The following is a 13,811-nucleotide window of genomic DNA, read 5'->3' on the forward strand; positions in this document are numbered from 1 at the left end:
TCTCCATCTGGATTAGCTCTCTTAACTCTTTTCTTCATGGAAGACTTGGGCAAAGATTGTCTTCCTCTTGGAGAGTCTTCCTCACTTGGCTGATGTTGTGATGAAGGCTTTTTCCCATGAAAGGATCCTGAATCATCCACGCGTTTCTTCTGTGAACGTCCAGGCCTTTCTTTCAGCTTTCTCTGTTTTTTTTCTTCTGTGAATGAACCAAACTGTTGATGTGTCCTCTCCTGATGTTTCTGCTCTCTCTCTCTCTCTCTGATGGATGTAATTGGCTGTTTCACTCAGAGCTGCTTTTACAGGAGGCAAGGGCGTCACACAAACAGCTTTAACTGCACAACGACACACTGTAAATCATCTCCACACCTCTTAATGTGCTTCATTTATTGAAAGAGACAATAGGTACATGTTAAGGTTCATTGTGAGGATGAGAGAGATGTGGGAGATCGGAATAACACCCTGAGCCTGTCAGGTGGAGTCAACGAGATTTTAATGAAACACACGCAGCATGGGGGAGATGCAGACAGCATCAGATCTCCACCCAGCAATGACACAGCAATGCTTTTATACATCAGGGTTTAACGCCCCCTCTTGCGTCAGATAAACACAATACATGCATACGTCAACTCAAAACCACAATGACTTTTAACATAGTTTAAAAGAACATTCTCTTCGCCTCGAAGCCAGGTGCTTCCTGTCACTGCCGGACGCTCGCTTATCGTCTGGAACAAACTGTCACATACGCAGGCACAATTTTGCAGCCACAAGCAAAACATGATTAAACTTTCACCTATAAATGATTCCCTCTAACTTGTATGTGGGTGTATATGTGTGTGTGTATGTCTGTGCATGTATGATCATCGCGCTGCACTTTAATTGACCTCAGCTTAGGCAACCAGGCTAAGGCCATCTTGTGTGTACTGATCTTGACTTATATGTAAAATGTATTAAACAACTGTTTCAATCAAGATCCTCTACTAAAAGCTTAATCAAAAGATATAGATACATATACGATACTAAAGAACACCCTGATTGTTCATAACCTGCTCAAAATAACTTGCACTCAGACTCTGCTTTCAGTTTCACTTCTGCAGGAGCAAGTCCTACACACAGAGTATACTTCCTGTCACAATGCAGTCTGCATAGAAACATTTAAGATTATAAACGCCTTCAAAAGCCTTTAGAATTATAGATTCAACTCAACAGTTTAAAGTGGTTCTTACTGGACCTGTAATAAAGGCTAATATGATACCAATATGTTTGAACATCTGAATGCAATATCAATAGTGTTATTAATGGAATGGTAATGATGATTATCAAAATAGCAGCAAATAATAGCAGCAAAATATCTTACTACTCCTGACATACAGCAGCCATGTTTGACCTACTGCTTTGTAGTACTACAGTAACAGAGGGATTTGGAGGCTGAACTCGACTCTGTGACACTTTTTGTAGCGAACTGATGAAAGCTGTGTCTTAGATGGATGTTAGTCCAACCCATCAGAGATGACCTCTGCAGCTCTCACTTGATGTGCACATGAATGATTTGTGTTTCCTCTGCAGGTGAAGGTAGAAAGTGTGTGTGAGCTGAATTGAGCAGCATGGATCAGTGTGAGGACAGAGAGGAGGGAGTCCCTCCCTCTAAAAGCACTCTGTGTGGGGAACATGAGAGCCAGACCAAAGCTCAGAGGTGAGATGACCATCTCTAACTGTCCATGACTCTTCTCCATGTCACAGCTCAGCACTCACATCACTGCTCCATCATTATTCACAGGAAGAAACGAGGAACTAAATGCAAACATGAACCTCAACCCAGCTCTGTGTCCTTAAAGAGTGATATATTGATGGATGTCATAAGAAGAACTGAACAACAGCATTTATCTCACAAAATGTAGGTTGATGTCAGTATAAAGTTCTAAAATGACATCAGCTATTTGTATATAGTGAGAATTTTTGAAAATTTGAGATTGTTGTTTTAGGATCTATGAGAGGGCCCAAGCTGGACCTCCACCCAGCTGTCTGCCACCTAAAAACAAACGGGTCAAGGGTTTGTTTAGTAAGTTAGGGGGGACAAAGTCATCTAACAAAAAGTAAGTTCATGTTAATGTTACAGTATCTAAATATTCTTGCTTTGGCTCTTGACGGAGGCAGTCACATCTTCTCCCTCTCTCTTATCTTCCTGTTTAGCTTCTCATGTCCTTGTCTAGTCTCTTCTAATTCTAAACCTCAGAGAGTCTCTCAGTCTTGTTCTCTAAAAACTAAAGAATTATGGATTTGATCAATTGGTTGCTTGTAATGCAATTGTCATCCTTTTCTCGACGAGAAGCCTGAGCTCGGGGGAGACTGATTGTCCTACAGCAGGGGTGTCCAAACTTTTTGCAAAGAGGGCCAAATTTTATAAAGTGAAGATGCCTGGGGGCAAGTGGTTACTTTTGACATTTTTTTTCCATAACAAAGTTACATGAAAATATAACAAAGAACAATTTTAATAGTCACAATCCCCTTTATTTTTAAAATGGAAATGTACCTAAATACAAGACACTCAGGCAAGCATTTACAACTCTAAAGACACAATTCTGCCTTTCATTTATATCTGGAGAGTCAGACAACATTTAACAAACTGTATAGAATACCCTAAATTTCCATGAGTTTGCAATATCTTTGCTTAATGAACATTTAATTTAACATTTAGCATTGCTTAATTTAACATTTATAAGTAATGAAAAGTGTTCTGTTATCAATTTTTTTTAAGTGAATTTTGCCCTTGACTTTTACAAGATCTTTCAGGAAGCCAAAGTTTTTCACATCTACAGGAAGATTGCACAACTGGAAGTTCACTTGCCGCAAGAAATAAACACGTTTTTAAATTTACACAATATGTACACAACACACTCAACTATGAATTAAGAGCATAACATCAACTTAACATCAACGCTGAGGGGGGCGGGGATTCCGACCCGCATGTATTTGCATATATTATAATGCTCACCAATGACTGGAGAAAACACTGACAACGCAGCTCCGGTCACGGACAAACTTGCATGTGTCTGTTCGGGAATGGCAGATGCTGAGAGTTCTAGCGTTTACATTACCGAGTATTTCAAAGTGACAGCCTGAGGTGTTCTTCAGTAAATTGGACTACTGGACAGGAGAACCTGAGGCCCCACCGCATTATTTTTGGTAAGTTAAATGTGTTTGTAAGCTAATCCGTAATTTAGTTCCTTAGCTAGCTACCTAGCTAGCTAAGATGAGCACTCGGCTGTAGGGGAAACTTGTTTTGTAAAGTTCGTTTAGCTAACCCGTGCAGGTGAATGAATTTACCCTGACTAAAGAAATCAAGAGAAACACACCGGGCTGCTTAGTGACTAACCATGGTTACTGTACTTTTATTATGAGTATTATATTGTAAGAGCAACAGGCTGGACTCTGCTTCTGCTCCTGTGCAGAGCTGATTATTAAATATGTGCAAACAGCAGCATGTTTTCTGTCGCTTTCCATATGTGGAAGGACATTAACGCCAACTTTTAAAAACCTGGCACTTCAGTAACCCCTCATTAGTCAATAGCTACGGATTAAATAGCAAAGCCCGATACTTATGTACTAAAACCAACTACTTCCGCTTGTCACCTTAAGTTAAAATGTTACATTTTTCCTCTGATTATTTTTTTAGCATTTTTTTTTACTGAGTTTATTACAAATATTCAGGTTAAAAAACTGTCCGAATTATTTTTAATGAGTTGTGTTCACAAAGTCACATGTGCAGTACTCTGTACAGCTTGTATCCTTTAGGACAAATAATTTGAAGCATTAATATTTCTTGTTTAATACCGAGCTGATAACACCTCCGTATGTTGTGACCAGGATGCAGCAGCAGACTGAACCTTGACTGAAACCTGCTCCATCATCTCATCTTTGCAGATGTCCATATATAAAGCATCAACAACTCAAAGGTAAACATGATATTAGAAAATGTGTTAGTATATAAGGCCTTTAAAACAAATAAAAAATAAACAGCTCATATGTCAGCTGTCGGCAGAACTGTAGGACTGAACAACTTCAGATCGAGTGTGTGAGGACACAGAAGTATCAGCTCTATTTCAGATTTGAGAGATAAACTTTATATTTCAGTGATGATTCTGTTCTGTTTGTGATTACAGGAGCCGTCCTCAGATTCAGACCTCAGCACCACCCAGTGACAGCAGACATATCATCCTATATCTTCAATCTTTGTAGTAACTCCAAATTAACTGAAGAAAACAGTACAAAGGTTAAAGTACCACATGTGCTGTCAGTGAAAGCTGCAGCTGTTTTATTGATAAATTTAAAGACAAAAAGTCAAAAGGATTAATCACCCCTGTAACTGTGTCACTATACATCAGCATTAACAGTACCTCAGTTTGGTGTTTCAGAAAACTGCTGATCCTCAGACCTGCACAACTTCTGTTTTAAACACTGAATGTACTCAGCTACATGAAGAGCACGTGATGTTTTCTCTGACACAATTAAATAAAACCTGATTAAAGTCAACGGTTGTTACTTGTTTTTGAACTAAAAACTTGTGATCTGAAATTCTTTCACTGTTTTTTGACAATAGTGTGTTATTTATCATAAAGTAATTCAGAGTCATTCAAAACCAGAGTAACCAGAGAGCACAACATATATTTAACTTTCTACAGGACTTAAAGCTATTATATTATGTAAAAGTCCAGACCCTCTGAGGATTATCTGAGTACTTCTAACATTACACAAAGCAAAGGTCTCTATCACTGTTCATGAAATGCTGGGTTTATCCTTCTTGTGAGGGAGCTGCTGGTGAAGATCACGAGTCCTGCTTGATCCCGGCGATGAGTTTCAGTCTTCCTGGTGTTTGTGAAATGATGCCTCTCTCAGTGGGTCAACAGAACATCTGGCACAGGACAGCTGTGATGAAAGAAATTGAAGAAGTTTTGAAAAAAAAAATCTTGGAAATGCCCTATATGTGAGAAGCAGATTTTGTATTTACTTTTCTTTTGCCAATCAAGATAACTAAAAGTATAATTTTCACCATACAATTACTAACCTTATCATCTCCTGCACTGTCTGTTTTGGGCTTTGGGCTTGTCCTTCCCAGTGCTCATGAGACTGCTTTTGGTGCACTGTGGTATGAGGTGCTAACCTGTTGACAGTGTTGGGAAGGTTAATTTTAAAATGTATTCCACCAAAGATTATAGAAGTAATGTATTCTGAATACTTTACAACTACATGAATGTACTATTGCTGTGTGATTTATTACTATTACTAAAGGTTACTCTCCATACCAATACCAACTAGATGTTTAAATCTTACTATAAATGAGTAACAGTAGGGTGGACATTAGGTAAGGCTGCACTTTTTGCAGCGATCTCGTATAGAAAACTATTCCGCGTATATATACAAAAGGTCAGCGGCTCCGAACCGTAGTAAAGGGACCTCTGGCTAATACGTGTCGGGCTCGTAGCTGAAAACTAGCTTTACTTTGTTGTCTAGGTCAAGTTTGCTAGCGAGAGACAGAGAGAGGCGTTGAAAGGCTGCTCCAACGGAACTTATTGTTTTAGAGGAAAACACGAACACAGTGTACAGTCGAGTCTTAATAGCTTACTTGCAGCTGGGCTCGTCAGGCACTCTTTTTGGCTGCAGTGGTTATTATTATATTTACATGCTTCCATCTCCCGTTTTTGCTCCGTGACAGCTCGGACTTTTCCTTTCTCTCCCTCCCTCGCTCACAGACACATAACGGGTATGGCAGTCCATTCTCCCTGCAGCACGGACTACACTGCCCATGAGGCTACATTGTTTAGGGCAATGCCTGTAACACTCTGCTATTGCCTTCATATTAAATCATTTTTGTATAATAATTTTTAGAGCCTCTTATTGCGTGTTTTGTTTGGGTTTCCACCGGCGTGGAATTACCAACAATAGAGAGACCATAGCCTAACATAAGAAACAGGAAAATGTCGCCATGTAATCCATTTATTTCAACAAAGTAACTGTATTCTGAATATCACCTATTGAACGGTAACTGTGACGGATACACTTACTCATATTTTGTATTTTAAATACGTAACGCATTATGTAATGTATTACATTACTCCCCAACACTGCCTGTTGATGAGATCTTGTGCTGCTCCTAAAACACCGGCCTCCAACTCATAAAGACACACGGGTATCCCTAAATTTAGCAAATATTAGCTTCAGGCTAGCTTGCTACGAAGAATAGGCTAATACCAGCATTTTACCACAACTTCACCAGATGTAGCTAAAAAAAACTAAACTAACGTCCAGTCCAGTGAAATAGCAAAGAAAGACGACGGAAAATGATTACTTACCTGTGGTTTAGAGGGTCCACCTAAACTTGATGCAGCCATTAAAAGAGGCAAAAAGAGAAAAATGGCAGCTTGGTCAGAACGAGCAACGGACTCTATAATGTATGCAAATTCATGCGGGTCGGAATCCCCGCCCCCTCAAGCGCACCTCCGGACGCCAAAACAGTGCCAGCAGATTGAAACTGAAAAATGGATTGAAACCGAAAAATTGATTGAAATCGAAAAAAAAAATGGATTGAAACTGAAAAATAAAAATTGTAAGCGATTTTTTCGGTTTCAATATTTTTTTCGGTTTCGTTTCAAGGTGGCATCATTCTGATTCCATACAACTGTGCTAAGCCAGAAAGAACTAAAACATGCATAGCAGATCTCCAGTACAGAATTTGGACATCCCTGGACTAATGAGAGGGTGATACTGACATCTAGATTTTAGTAAACCAATCCGATCTGGTTTGAGGGCAGTGGTTGAGAGGCGTAAAATATCACGCAAGTGGGAGTCACTCTTCCTTGATCTCAATCGGTTCTGGTTTAAGTTCATGACAGAGAATGTTTGCTCACACAAATATGTGGAACCAAATAAGCTCAGCATTTTCTTAGCAAGTGATCAAACTTCAGGAATCCTGTCTTTAGCTGCCGATAAAAATCAACAAGAGAACACTGCTGGTGTTTTCCGCGACACTCACCGTCACACTGCAGCTCAATGAGCTCCAGCTGAAGCTGCGGAGGAGCATTATCAGGGTCCATGGAGAATGGAGATGAGAAAAGCAGCATGTGTTTTTCAATAGCTGCAAAGTCCTGAAAGTGTTTGTTAAATTCCCCAGAAAGACACGCGATAGCTGTTGCGTAACTCTTCATTTGAACATTAATATCCACAAGGGAAACTGTCAATAACCTCTTTCAAATCTATGAAGTGCGCGGTACAGGGCTCTGTTAGGGACAGGTGTCTTTGGAAAAGTTACAGTTTGGTTCCAAAGACCTTGATGTGAGCGTACTCTAAATGCGCTGAATGTTAATCTTCAAGGATATCCTTGAAGATTAACATTCAGCGCATTTAGAGTTGCCTCAGCCCTGGCTTATCAAAGAATAAAGAAAATGGTCACAGCTTTTGAAAATCCCACAAGGGTGGCTGACATGACTGAAGAGGAATTGATAGACTTGGGGACCAGTGATGGACATTAAATCAACTTCAAAACTGGAATGCAGTTTTTTCACACTAAACCTAATCGAAGCAACTATGATACTCATTCGGCTACCGTGTCGCTAGCTGGAAGGGTTCAAGGCCTGGGCTGGAACAACAAAAGTCTCCCAGATTATGGGATTGTGTTTTGACTCTCTGCCCACATCCTTCAATGCACCGGCACCAGCTGGAGGACTGTTGACTTTCGCTTAACAGGGTGAAAGGTCACTTTCTTGAGTTGGTCACAGGATAAACACACATACATACACATTTACACAGACACAGATATACATTCCGCCCTCTCCAAATGCCTTCAGTGTTTACTCCCACCCAATGGAGTCAGACGGGCCTGTGTCCAGCGCTGGAGTGTGGCTGCAGGACATGTTGGCTGTTGTCAATATTGACCCCCCCCCCCCACCCCCATTGAAAGTCAGATCTTTTATGTTGTAAGGTGTGAAGATTCATGCGCTCTCTGTGCTGAGGTGTATTTTTCTGCTCAAAAACTCCTCTGCTCTACTCCTTTCCCCTCATGTATTGTGTATTACATTTTTTTCACCATCGCACCACTCTGACCTGTCTTTCCAATGTGATGTTTGTGTAATGTATGTATTGTCAGAAGGATTTTTTCACTGCATGTAACATGTATGTGTAACATTGCAGCGCCAAATAAAGTGCTTAACCAACATGAGGTCATACTGTTCATATGTGATTAGGCTTTTATTGAAGAGTTAAGGTTTTTTTTGTTTGTTTGTTTTAGGATCCATCAGAGATTTAAACCTGGGCCCAGCTTTGTGTCCTTAAGGAGTGACCAGTCTATAGAGGAGCCCATTAAATTTAAAGTCCAGCAGGCATCTGCTACAGAGAGGTGAGTTGGTAATATGAACTTATTTAAATGATGATTTTTTTTTTATGTTTCATGGTTAAAATGTGTCTCTGTAGTAGAGGCCAAAATAACAGAAAAAAACCCCAAAACAAAACAAAAAAATCTACCCCTTGCTAGAAACAAAGCATAACTTCCCTCATCAAGAAAAAGAGAAGACAATACCTGACCTCCCTGGCTGTCCACAAAACAGAAGACTGGTGTGTGAGACACAGCGGTTTTGATCCCGTTGCCAACAAGTCATAACACTACCCAGCTGCGGCACTCAGAAATTGAAAGACAGGACAGGAAGAGAGAGAAGAAAAAAAAACAGCATTCTCCCATAGGGACTATTCCCTAGCGATCACCGACTGTAACAGTTAGGACAACTAATTTTCTTTAGATGCAGAAAAAGCATTTGACAGAGTTAACTGGAAATTTCTATTTGCAACTTTACACAAATTTGGTTTTGGATCCTCTTTCATCAACTGGTTAAAAATATTATATAATTCCCCAACAGCTTGTGTCAGAACAAATGACCAGACATCCTCCAGCTTCTGTCTCCTGAGGGGATGGCAGGGATGGCCACTCTCCCCTTCACTGTTTGCAATTTTTATTGAACCACTAGCAGCAGCAATTAGAAAGAATTCAGTAACTAAGGGCATAAAATGCAAGAACGTGGAACATAAAATCAGCCTTTATGCGGATGATGTGTTACTCTTTCTCCAAAACTCACAAACCAATATCTCTGGGGTGATTGAATTGATAAACTCTTTTACAAGAATATCAGATTACTCAATTAACTGGTCAAAATCTACAGTCCTTCCGATTAATTGCTCCTTCCATAATTTTTCTTCTACCCCACAGTTATCAGGAAATATAAACTATTTAGGTATTAGTGTTTCTCCCAAGCTTGCAGATCTAACTAAATGAAACCATATCCCGCTTTTAAAGAAAGTAGAAGGTGATCTGGCTAGGTGGAAATGTCTACCCATATCACTCATGGGAAGGGTTGCCGCTATAAAAATGATGGTATTACCAAAAATAAATTATTTATTCTCAATGATCCCAACTAAACCGCCACAAGATTGGTTCAGATCTCTAGATTCATATGTCCAAAATCCTTTGGAAAAATAAACCCCCACGTATAAGCTTAAAAACACTACAAAAGACCAAGGATAAAGGAGGATTAGAACTACCTAACTTTCATTTAAGATTATAAAAGCATTCAAAAGCCTTTAGAATTATAGATTCAACTCAACAGTTTAAAGTGGTTCTTACTGCTCCTATACTAAAGACTAATTAATTGGGTGCCAATATGTTTAAACCTATGAATACAATATCAATACTTATGGATTAATGAAATAGTAATGATGATTATAAAAAATAGCAGCAAATAATAGCAGCAAAATATCCCTATACTCTACACTAGATGTAGAACAAGCGCTTTGCAATAATCTAGAGATTTCAGACCTACCATTTATCAGCTCAAACATCCAACGACATGAATGCTTCAAAAGCATCAGCATCAGCTCTTCTCTGACAGCATGGTGGGAGTTTCTAAAATTGACGGAGTCTTCATTAATCCCATTCAAACTTACACCTATCTGGAACAACCCTGACATAAAGGAATCAAATATTTAGAACATATATTAGAAGGAACAGAATTTATTTCATTTGACAGACTAGTTACACAATATGGGATCAACGAGAAAAGATTTTTAGAATATCAACAAATTAAATCCATAGTAAAAAAGAAATTTAAACCAGGTCAAGTTGAACTACAAACACGACCAAGTGTGGTTCAATTTCTTACTCTTAAAACCCCCAAATTACTATCCAAAATATACAGAACACTTTCTAAAACAGATGAATCAGTATCACTTCCTATTGCAAAATGGGAAGCGCATTTATCAGTTAACTTTGACCAAAACTTCTTCAGATTTGCTTAAAAAACTTTCATCTAATTAGAAATCCCAGCCTTCAATTAATTCAATATAAAATACTACATAGAGTGCACTATACAGGTCATTGGATGTTCAAGATGGGCTTTACATCTACCAACAACTGCTCACACTGCCAAACCAATTCACCGGACAATTATATCCACGCTCCTTGGTTCTGTCCACCAGTTCAGAAGTTTTGGCACGAGATATGTGAAGACTTGTCAAAGTGTCTGAAATGTAACATTCCAACTTCCCCTTTAGTGTGTTTGTTGGGCAGCTTAGATAATGTCACTCCGGAAAAGAATATAGCCCATATGGTTTTCACTGCCCTATGCATAGCCAAGAAAACAGTCCTCATGAACTGGAAAAATAAAAATAATCTTAATTCTAACCAATATAGAAATTATCTATTAGATTACATTAGTCTTGATACAGCCTCTGCCACCACATCAGATCAATTGCTCTGGGCTACTTTGATCAGCTCCATCACCTAGTGGGGGTGGGGTGTCATAGTTTGGTCCCACCTTCACTGTTGTGATTGGTGTGGGGGTAGGAACAGGCTTAGGGCATCGGGGGGTTCCCCAGGAGCATCTTCCTTGGAGGGCTCAACCCGGGGTAGCGGTCATGGCCTATTAAGGGCTCTGGGGCCCTGGCTGGGCGTCGGGGGCCTCGGGGTCTTGGTTGGTGTGTTGCCGGGGTTGTGGGCGGGCGGGTGTATAGTGACCCAGCCCTGGTGCAGGGTGCCGCCAGTGCATTGAGCCACCTGGGGGGCTCTTCAAATGGTAGGGGAGGTTGTTACATCTTGCAGGAGCTCTCCTCTCTTCAAGATATCACTCTGCAGGAGGGGGAGATACAGGAGAGGAGGAGGAAGATCTCAGCCTGGGCGTCTATTGTCTTGTATAGTCTGGAAGATGAGTGGATGATGGAGTGGGTGCAGTTTTCTCTGCGGTGGGGTCGGGTGGGCTGTCCCGGGCTCTGTGGGGCCGGATGGCACTGCTACACTGTGGGAAAGGGGGCCCACGCCCATCCGGACCGGGGCCCCCTTTCCCTCGCGGGTTGCAGAGTATGGGGGTGCCTACTGGGGTCAGCAGGGGAGCTGGCCCCAGGGAGGGGTCACTTGCCCTTCCCTTCCTCCCCTACCCATCTCCAGCTGCCTCCCTCTTCCCGCTCCACCACAATCACCCACACGAGCAGGGCCTTGGGGTAAAGGTGTGTCACCAGGGTGCAGGGGAGGCATCCCCCCCTCTGTCCCCTTCTGGCTGCCTGTGCCTCAATTTTATCTCACAACTTAGACATTCACATTACTCACACTCTCATAACACATACATATAGGATCTTGGGGGTGGGCACGCTACACGGACTCCAAATTACCATCAGGGTCACCCCTGGCGTCATTGCCCACCTCTCAATTTTAAATACATGTAGACATTGAGGGCTAGCAGGAGGGGCTAAGCGTTTACCTGCTCCATGCCCTCCTGGGTTTTAAATGCACCTTAGAACACACATGCATCAACACTACATATGAGCGGGCGGAGGGAGGTTTGGAGTCTTCTCACATCCCCGTTCTCTACGGCCTGCTGGAGCGGGGGGGCTAGGAGGAGGAGTTGGCCGTCCGACTGGGGTCTGTAATGTGGGGCCTCCCTGCTGCTGCGGAGTCGGGGCGGTCTGCTTCTCCTCACCGCAGGGAAAAGGATAACACCACCTGGGTCTGGGCGCAGTTTCCCCCTCCAGGGGCAAGGGTACCTAGACCTGGGGCTTAGAGTACGCTTGGGGAGTTTGATTGTGTGTACAGTGTCTCTCTATGTCTGTCTCCACGTTGGGTGAGTGTTGAGTAATTGCATATGGGAGCATGAGGGTGGGAATGGATATTTGTGTCTGTGTGTGCCTGCATGTTTGTGTCTATATGTCAGGTTGGGTATCAGACGCCACCTCTCTGGGGACATCTCAGGCCCTCCAAGGTATGGAGGCCTATCTCCCCCCACCACTTCCCCTACCAGTGGCAGACACCCTCGACATGCGTTGGTGGTTCTTTGCGTCCGGAGATGGGAGTCCAGGTACACACCGGCTCACTCCTTGGCGGCTGCTTATCGGGGCCTGGAGCCTGGGGCTCGCTCGGGCCACTTCGGGGGTGAGGTGCCCTCGGCCTCTCGGCCCGGAGCTCGCTCACTCAGGCACAGTTGGCTGCCGGCGGAGCTCACGGGCACGTCACTGCACCCCCTGGCTTCTGCTCCGCGGCTGCTGAGTGACCCCTCATCTGGGACTCTCCTCAGCTCTTTCTGGGATAGTGGCGTGGCTGCCCCTCTGTTGGTCTTCCTTGGTCTCTTGTGTTCTGGGGGCCTCTGGATGTCTGGAGTTTTGATTTCCTCCATATCTGCTTCATGCCCTGGAGGATGGGGCAGTGGCCCCCCACACCCTCTAGCAGATCATTACATGAAGGAACCTTTTAAAAACAAGCGCGTTCATGTTCACAGGTACACACGGGTGCTCAGACATACAAACTACACCCTTTTTGGCTCCTACCTCAAAGCACACTGTGCGCTGTCGGTCTTACGTGCTGCACAATAATGTTTAATATTTAGTATTTACTGTTATATTCCCATATATCATCGTGATATTGTTTATTCTATTGCTCTCGTTTTCTTTTTTTCTTTCTCAACAGGTGATCCAGATGATTGATATATGTATTTTTTGTCTGCTTATTTTGTTGGTTTTTGTTTTTTGCCCTTTATCCCCATCCCTCTTCTCTGCTGTTTTTCCCCCCTCTTTCCTTCTCCCTTTTCTTTTGCTCATTCAAGTCTGTCCCGTATCTAGCAAGTGAAAATAAAAAAAATAAAATAAACATTAAAGGTGAATCAAATAGACCATTATGGCAAGGCTGGGATGGTCATTTTGGTAAAGTAAATTCTGATGGCAAAAGAACCAAACGGGACAGGCAGAAAAAAAAAAAAGACAATTCAAACCTTTAATAACATTATGATGAACATAGAGAACTCCATCGCCAAGAAATAAGATGTTATGTTCCCCTCCAAAGGTCCAAAGGATGAGGAAAGTAATGTTACGACCCGGCTCAAGGCCGCAACAAAAAAAAAGATGAATACCAGATTGTGGGATGAGAAGAGGCTTTATCTTAAACTGGACAACCAGGTTGGCTAAAAAATGGCTGGTGCCACTAAAGCAAACACAACAAAAGAGATGGACAAAATGGTGAACGGAGAACTAAACTATACTGGGAAAAACTAAACTACTGACCCTGAACAGAAACACAAACCTGAACACAAATAACCGCGAGCAGAAAACAGATGACGGTTGGGCAGCAGGGAAAACACACGGATGAGACATGGTGGATACACAGACGGGCCAGCCAACTACAAAGACAGAGGACGTGACTTAAATACACACAGGGAAACACAGGGAGATTACACACAGGTGGGGAACACAGCTGGGAATAATCAACAAGACGAGACAGGGGTAAAACTGAACACACTCAC

At 42.1% G+C, this 13,811-nt stretch overlaps 3 long non-coding RNA genes across 3 annotated transcripts; 2 read left to right on the top strand and 1 right to left on the bottom strand.

Moving 5' to 3' along the window:
- Positions 1–1,625: 1,625 nt before the first annotated feature.
- LOC120438137 lies at positions 1,626–8,340 on the top strand. Its single transcript, XR_005611691.1, has 4 exons — positions 1,626–1,690; positions 1,775–1,891; positions 1,980–2,090; positions 8,276–8,340. It is a non-coding gene; the product is annotated as an uncharacterized LOC120438137 (long non-coding RNA).
- Positions 3,053–4,285, top strand: LOC120438135. Its single transcript, XR_005611689.1, has 3 exons — positions 3,053–3,180; positions 3,862–3,950; positions 4,158–4,285. It is a non-coding gene; the product is annotated as an uncharacterized LOC120438135 (long non-coding RNA).
- On the bottom strand, positions 4,284–6,380 carry LOC120438138. Its single transcript, XR_005611692.1, has 3 exons — positions 6,345–6,380; positions 5,060–5,155; positions 4,284–4,920 (listed from the first exon to the last, which is right to left on the bottom strand). It is a non-coding gene; the product is annotated as an uncharacterized LOC120438138 (long non-coding RNA).
- Positions 8,341–13,811: the final 5,471 nt, after the last annotated feature.

This window comes from Oreochromis aureus, linkage group 3 (genome assembly GCF_013358895.1).
Source record: "Oreochromis aureus strain Israel breed Guangdong linkage group 3, ZZ_aureus, whole genome shotgun sequence".
NCBI lineage: Eukaryota > Metazoa > Chordata > Actinopteri > Cichliformes > Cichlidae > Oreochromis > Oreochromis aureus.